Here is an 8,125-nt window from a genome sequence, read left to right as displayed (position 1 = left end):
TAATCTGTAATGTTTCAATTACAAGAAAGCTATAAAAATACCTAGACATCATGCCTTCATAGAAATAATGAGTGTTTTTTTGGATCTAAGAATTGAAAGCGACACCAATACTCTGGAGAATAGCATCCTTCATGATAGTATTCTGGCCCTAAGACAAAAAAGCGGACCTTCCAAAATAATTTAAATTTCTCTCTAACAGCCTTTTAAACACCCTTGATACTCAGATCTTAGCATTATCACTTGACGTTATCACACGTTCTAACTCTAAGAAGCTAAATCGAAACACATCTGAAAATTCAACGAGAGCCGCTGACATCTTGGATTTTTAAATATTATTTTCGGCGGGAAAAACCAAAGTAAATTTTTTTTAAAGTGTTTATAACGTATAAAAAGAGTTGATTTACCTTTAATTTCCTGGAAAATGCCGATTAATTCTCAATCTTTTTCACCTCAACCAAATTCTTGCTACATTGTGACCTATAGGACAGTACCTAGCCATAACGAACCAAGTATTGTCCAACTTATTCTTAACCTAACCTAAGCTAACCTCAGTTAACGTATCGTAGCCAAGTAAGAAGTCTGGATCTTTAAAGGGAGTATATAATAAATCGAAAAATCGTCTGCTCTCTAACGTGACTTGGGTACAATTAATCCTTTGTTTTTTGTTAAATCTAGTGGCAGAAATGTGAAATTCGTTGGTGCCCCATAATGTTTGAAGTACCTTTTCCCTTTAAGGCACAACCATATATTTTCCCAGTGCCTCCCATCTAACTTGACGTCGAAAAAGTGGATATACATATGACCATATGTAACATAATCACTCATAAGTATGCCATAAAAGCATTTTCTTTAATGAAACCTTGTTCACGGGATATGACGTATATTAAGTCACTTACAACTCCGTGACGAAATACTTGTCATCAACTTTACTGATGGGAAACGGAAGTTAGTGAGAATTCCTCGCGCGTTTCTGTCTTTGCCCATGTCAAGAATAGCTCGTGCCTCGCGATCACGTGATTTCATTTTCATGGCAACCATTTCAATAGCAAAAGGATTATAAGCATTTTTGCATTTTTGGGTTCGCTCAATGTATGTTCCGCGTGAAACCAGGTCTCATTGAATTTTTAAATGGAAATATTATACAGAGACATACTTATGAGTAATTATGTTACATATGATATGACTGATACCGGGGTTGCCAAAGATAAAGTTAACGTAAAAGTTAAAGTAAATTAAATCATTAATGAACCCAAATATTCCTGTCTCCTGAGAAACACGAAATCCACATTTAAGTAAGCGCTCAATTTTATCCCTGGTCCCGCTTAGATTTCTGAATGTAAGCTTTTCCTATCCTAAGTACAGCTGACTTAGGTCTGATGCAACTGGTACAAGCTGTATTTATTCTTCGAAATGATAAACTTATTAACAGCGTAACAGAAACTACGATTTTCTGTTCGACTAAACATCTATACCCTAGCAAATAGGGTATGTAGGGAATAGAGCGCATGACTAAAATAGCATTTGTTAAAATAGCGTTTTCATAAGCACGTTTTTCAAAACAGCATTTTGTTGCAACGGCGCTTTGTTAAAACAGCGGTTGTTGAAATAGCGTTTCTCAATACCGCGGTTTAGCGAAAGAGCGTTTTGTTTAGTCAGCGTTTTTTGGTTAAGCGTTTCTCAGTAGAGCGGTTTGTCAAAACAGCTTTTTCCATAAACAGCGTTTCTGAAAATAGCGTTTCTCAGATTAGCGATTTTGAAACAGCGGTTTTGGTCTAGACAGTGGTTTCTTAAAATTTATATTAATTGACGATGGAAAATGTATAACGTACATATGAACCTCAGGGGTTAGGTTAGGTAATGAAATTTGCCGAAATTCTAGACAAATATGTATTACAATAGGCCTATATTATTAGTGCTATAGAAAGCAGCGCCGTTTTGGGAAACACTGTTTCGAAAAAAAACGGATTTGAGAATCGCCGCTATGACAAAGCGCCGTTTGAAGAATTTATTGTTTTGGGAAACGCTGTATAAAGAAACGCTGTTATGACAAAGCGCTATTTAAAAACGCTATTTTGGAAAATGCTGATTAAACAAATGCTGTTTAGGAAAGCGCTGTAGTCCCTACAAATCAGCAAATAGTTCAACTAAAAATATTTAACCTTAAAAAAACATGGAAGTCATTGAAACTTAAAACATACACTTGATAATAATAATAATAATAATATTTATTCGCCCTAAAATCTCTTTTACTACAGGGAGGAACCATAATTGATTAGCGAGCACAATTCACAAAATATATAAATACAATTTACATTAAGCATTCAAAAATTATTTAGATTTTGAAACGAAAGTTCAATAAGCGGAAGATCTACATTCAAAGTTAAGGGATCCGTTGCTTTAACTTCGTCCATAGGAGTAAAATTTGCTTCGTTTCATTTATTTACTAGATGTTCAGCTGAAACAAAACAAAACGACACGAAATACCTTTTTCCACGGAAAAAGGTATTTATATATTATATATATTATAATATAATATAATATAATTATTTATATATTATTAAAGTCATGAGGAGCCGCGCAAACGGAAAATATCTGCGCAAGTGGAAAACTGCGCTCCTGATATGCGCTAATAGAAACTGCACAATTTGATCATTACCTATGTAACAACCACTTGACGTTTGTTGAATATATGTCTTTATTTTTGAAAGGTCAACCCCTAAACGAGGAAAAGAGTGTTGTCATTACGATAATTTAATTGCGTGGATACCCTTTTAAAAGCTGTGATTAACATAACGAAGGAAACAATTATTAACCGGACTATGTTTTTTTGAAATAAGGATAAGAATAATGTAATATATAAAGGACCTCGATAGGAACAAAGCTTACATTTTGAAAATTCATAACAGAGGTACGACGACAACTGAACGGCTTTGAAATTAATTCGAAAGTTGCGCTTTCGATTTTTGGCGTGTTTCTTTTTTGTGGCAGAAGTACAAAAGGAGATCAATTTTGTGGTAAGAAACGTTTACTTTTTTAAGGTTCAGTTTCGGTAAATATTCTTTACTTTATATCAATTTGAATGCCCACTAAGTAAAGAGTTACTACATGAACGTCCTTACTAAATTAACGTCTGAATCTAGGGTTCCAAGATTTACAAAAAAAATTAATCAGATTTTAAGTATGTTTCCGATATTAACTTTTTTTATTGAATTAAGAGATTTCACGTCTATTACAAAATAAATGGAAAATAATTGTTATTTTATAATATAATCTGAGCAATATATTTTGGGCATTTGCATTTTAATTTTATACCTCAATTCAATACAAATACGGTAATTGGGAAAAACCATGCAAAATGGTGCTTACATTTCAATAATACGAGCTTTTGCCAAAATACATTCTATTCATATCTGCGTTCTTTTTATAAATCTGTTAGCTTATTTTATATCAAACGTCGGAATCACGCGAAGCTTTTGATTTTGACATTTTTTAAACGTTTTTTTATTGGCATATGTGTGTCCGTTTTAATTCAGTTAGCCGAAATATATGATCAGTGCATTCAACTACTTTGGGACATCAGTATAGCGGAGTTAGTGGTAAAAGAGTGTGGAGACAAAAGCTACGCAGGCGAAACGATTTTGGAATCGAGATTGGAAGTAGTAAGTTCAGATCGTTTAATTTACTTATGCCACTAGAAATTGAAACATTAAGCAGTTGCTTAATTAATTTCATAACAGGGTATAAGTTGATTTTTAAAGGTAGAGGGTTTGGAAATAAACCTGCTACATGATTGATATTATGGTACAATGCCGGGTGCAGAATTTCGGTTCAGTTTTTCATTATTGCTATATTTTTATTGTAACAATAGATAAACAAATGTCTTAAACACACGACAACTTAAAATCGTAAAATTGTCGCGAACAACAAAACAATTAATAGAAAACTGTTATATCACCCCTATTGATAGCCGCCTTTAACTCGTAATTCAAACCACATCGTGTTCAAGGGTATTGAAACTGCTAACAATTAAAACAGCGCCTACAATGCCACATTTAATCCTTCGAATTTTTTTGGTCCAGAGAGATAGCTGAGGATTGCTAACAAAAACCCTATTAAACCATTAATAGACGAAATATAGCCACTGAAAACCATAAGTCCCATTGAAAGAGGTTGCAGCGGTTATCACTTAGGCGATTGTGCACCCTAAACTTTAATATGAATGACATGTTATCTATGTAGTTAGATTCCTGAAACAATTTTACACCGAAAACAGTTCTTCTATAAATATTTTCATTGAAGAACGACCAAATTGGATTTGAATTATAATGTAGGCTATATTTAAAGTTACTTCAAATCGAAATAAACTATAGTTCGCATTATGATTTATTATGAAACGCACCAACATAAATTTCGATGCTTTAATTTCAGTCTGGATGCTATCTTGGGAAGAATTACGCTTATATCGAAGTAAGAACTAACACTTTTTTTGGTATTTAAAATTTTAAGTCAAGAGCCCTTAACTTTTGAACGGTAATTTCTTTTCGCTGAGTATTTTAGAACTATGCTTTCAAATATATTCCTTTTTTATGGGAACGAAAACCTGCAACTCCTCCAAGTCCGGAGCTTGCCGAGAAGCGGTAGTTTCCAACCTTTAGATTTCAAAAATTAGATATTTGTTTTCCCAAAAATCCAATTATTTACAAGAAATTGCATGGTTAACGACAGCATAAACAAATTAAATAACATAATCAAGCAGGACGGCAACGAAACTTCAAATTAATTCGAAATTCTTGCTGAAGTTAGAACATTTTACCAAGAACCTTTTCGGTCATAAAGCGGTAGTTTCAGAAGACGACCACTACCACGAAATTCTTCCGCAACTTACGCAAGAGGATAAATCCACCAGCGAGAAACCTTTGGAAAAAAAAATGAATTGGACGACGTCATTAGAAACTTACCCGAACGCAAATCTCCTGGCCGCGACGGATTAACCAACGATTTTTATCGACACTTCTGGCCTATAATTGGTGAAACTCTTTTTCTACTCTTTCGCTCTATAGTAAACCAAGAACACATTCCAAGCTCTTTTTCAATTGCCATCATTGTACTGATCTTTAAAAAAGGCGACCCGAAGCTCCTACGAAACTGGCGCCCTATATCTCTCCTTAACGCTGATTATAACAAAATTTCCAAGGTCCTAGCAAATCGGATTCGAAAAGCTATAGGGAATTTAATTCACGAGGATCAAACGTCCAGCATTCCAGGCCAGACTATTAGTTCAAATATCGCAATTGTGCGTGATGCGAACCAGTATTACACAAGGCACAATGAACCCCTGGCCATTGTTTCGCTCGATCAAACGAAGGCTTTCAACCGAGTTAACCACGGCTACTTATTTAAAATCTTGTACCACGTTGGGCTTGGGAATATTATCACTGGATTTATAAAGGCAACGCACCAATCAGCGGAAGCCAGGGTGAAGTTGAACAATGTACTTACATCCAAGATAAAAAATTTCAACGGCGTAAGACAGGGAGACCCTTTATCGTCATATCTCTTCAATTTGTCACTTGAACCTTTTCTGTGTCACTTACGAGAAAAATTAAGAGGTCACTCCATTGAACTTTTGTGGGTCTCCACTTTCGTGGATGATACAAATAGCTTCGTAACATTGAACCAAGGGTTTTCAATCATTAAAACCGAATGTATTCGATATGGAAAGACTAGTAACGCGTGTTTTAACCTCGAAAAAAGTAGCGGTCTCTGTCTAGGAGCGTGGAAGGACAGAACAGATGCTCCTTTGGGAATCTGTTGGAGCAACAAGAAGATACAAATATTGGGACTAATTTTTACTCCAAACGTAAATTGGTGGAACGAGCAGGCTACACAAATTACGCAGGATATATCCACGTCTCTAGAAAATGTCAAAACTTTATCCTTAAACTTGTCATACAAAGAACGCGCCCAACTTTGCAATTCAATCTTAGGCAAATCTTATTATTTGCTACCCCACAAAGACAACCCGGTTAAGATGTCTTCTTAAATGTTCCAGAAATGTATCGACGTCATTTGGAATGGCGATAGCAAACATTGGAGCTCCGCTAAAGATACGACACAAAATGGTGGCCTCGGTCTCCAAAAAATTGAAATTCAGTGGCAAAAATTCGCCTTTGTAAAGCTAAAAAAATCAACAGAAGGTCAAGGTCATTCAGTTAAAAAAGATTTTATTAAATACTTTTAAAATACACAAACAGCATGAACTTCGATTTCGTCATTTTGAGCTATCGCGAGTTTGACCTCGATCTCAACGAATTGCCAAAATTCTATCAGGATCTTTTTTATTTCTGGAAGTCGTTACCTGTCCAGTTAAAAAAGCCATCAAATCTTCCTAGCCTAATGACTTTCCCAATATGGAAATGTCCATTCTTAAATTTTTGTTTCATCCAAAGTGGAAAGCGAAAGGCTTTACATACTTTCGGGATATTTTTGACCCGGGAGGCCAAACGTTCCTAGATCCAGCAGTGGGTAAAGAACTCAGCGCAGCAACAAACAGAGCGATATCTCGCCAGTTTACAATGATCCAGTCAGGGCCGGACTTGGAGATCCTGGGCCCATAGGCCGATAAGGAGTCTGGGCCCCCTTTTCACGCGCTGAATTTACTCTTATCCCTGGAACTAGGCTGTGCCTGAATTTCCCTGATTCAGCGTAGAAGTCTGAGCTCTAAGGTTATATTACTAAATAAAAGCTTTTAACAATCGTTGACTAAATATGCGATATTTATGCAACATTGCGATTTAAGGCTGCGTCCGTAAACTGCCAGACAGAAATTTTGGTAATTTTAAAACAAAATCTTCTACATGGGAATTTATCCAATATAAATTACGATTGATATTATAGATTAATGCCTTCGAATACAGTAATTACGGTCACTGGGGGGACACTTCCAAGGATGGGCCTCTAGGCTACGGCCTAGGTTGGCCTAGGCGGAAATACGGCACTGGATCTTGTCCTCTTTATATAGATAATTATCAGCTGAATTAATTAACGAAGCTACCGCTGGAGACGTTTTAAGCGTCAATTTTCACTTAGAGCTTAATCTTAATAAGAAGAAACAGGAGCTATTAATTGATACTTTTAAACTCGAAATTAAAAAGTACTTAAATCCAGTGTCTTCTAATTTCAAATTAAGGTCATTAAAAATCTTTTGTGACACGATAGATGAAATCATCGATATCGCGATAAATTGTAAAGTGCGTTGGCTTAGCTCGTTAAATCATCACGAAAAATATATCTTATGGCGTTTAATGTATAGTTTCGTTATAACTCCGAAATTGGCTTTCAAACTGTATGATCTTAGTCCCGCGTGTCCCTTCTGCGCTAACGAGGATGGAACGCTGAAACATATGTTTTTTTTGGGTGCGAAATAACCCAATTGTTCTTGAGGAAATTTGAAGCTATGATAAAGACTTACAATAAAAACTTTGATTTGAACAATATTGTATACTGACTGTATAATGTAAATAGCCAACCATTTTGTAACGTGACTTATGTTATCCTCGCTATAAGTAAGCTCGCTATATACTTCTCTTACAATAAGAAAATGAACGACTGCTTAGACAATAGTTCAAGACTGTGCACTTTTGTGGAGATAGAAAACCATGGCTATAAAAAATACAAAACCGAATTGTTTAACGAGTTTTTGGCAAGCGGGATTGTTGAAAAAAAATCAAATTAGGTATCACTAAAACATTCTTTTTAAGTTGTTTTAATTTTAATTTTTAGTAATTTGAAATTTGTCATTTGAGGCCATCAATTACAATAACAAATGTCCTCTTTTTAAATTGTATTGTACTTTTTTTGAAGGATACAATAAACGCCAGCTCCTTGATAGGTTGACTTAAAAATAATATAATATATAATATATAATGCCAGATATAATACAATATATAATATAATATAATATATATTATATATTATATAAATAATAAATAAATAAATAAATGCTTTATTAGGGATAACCTATTAAGTCAAAAGACTTATTTACAAGAGGGTCCACACATTAAATAATTAAATTAAAAGACTTAGAGATACAGAAGATACATCATGTCAAATAATAAGTGTAGAA

The sequence above is a fragment of the Leiobunum rupestre genome, chromosome 6 (genome assembly GCF_980474605.1).
Source record: "Leiobunum rupestre chromosome 6, qqLeiRupe1.1.hap1, whole genome shotgun sequence".
Lineage (NCBI taxonomy): Eukaryota > Metazoa > Arthropoda > Arachnida > Opiliones > Sclerosomatidae > Leiobunum > Leiobunum rupestre.
Note: the sequence above shows the minus strand (reverse complement) of the source record.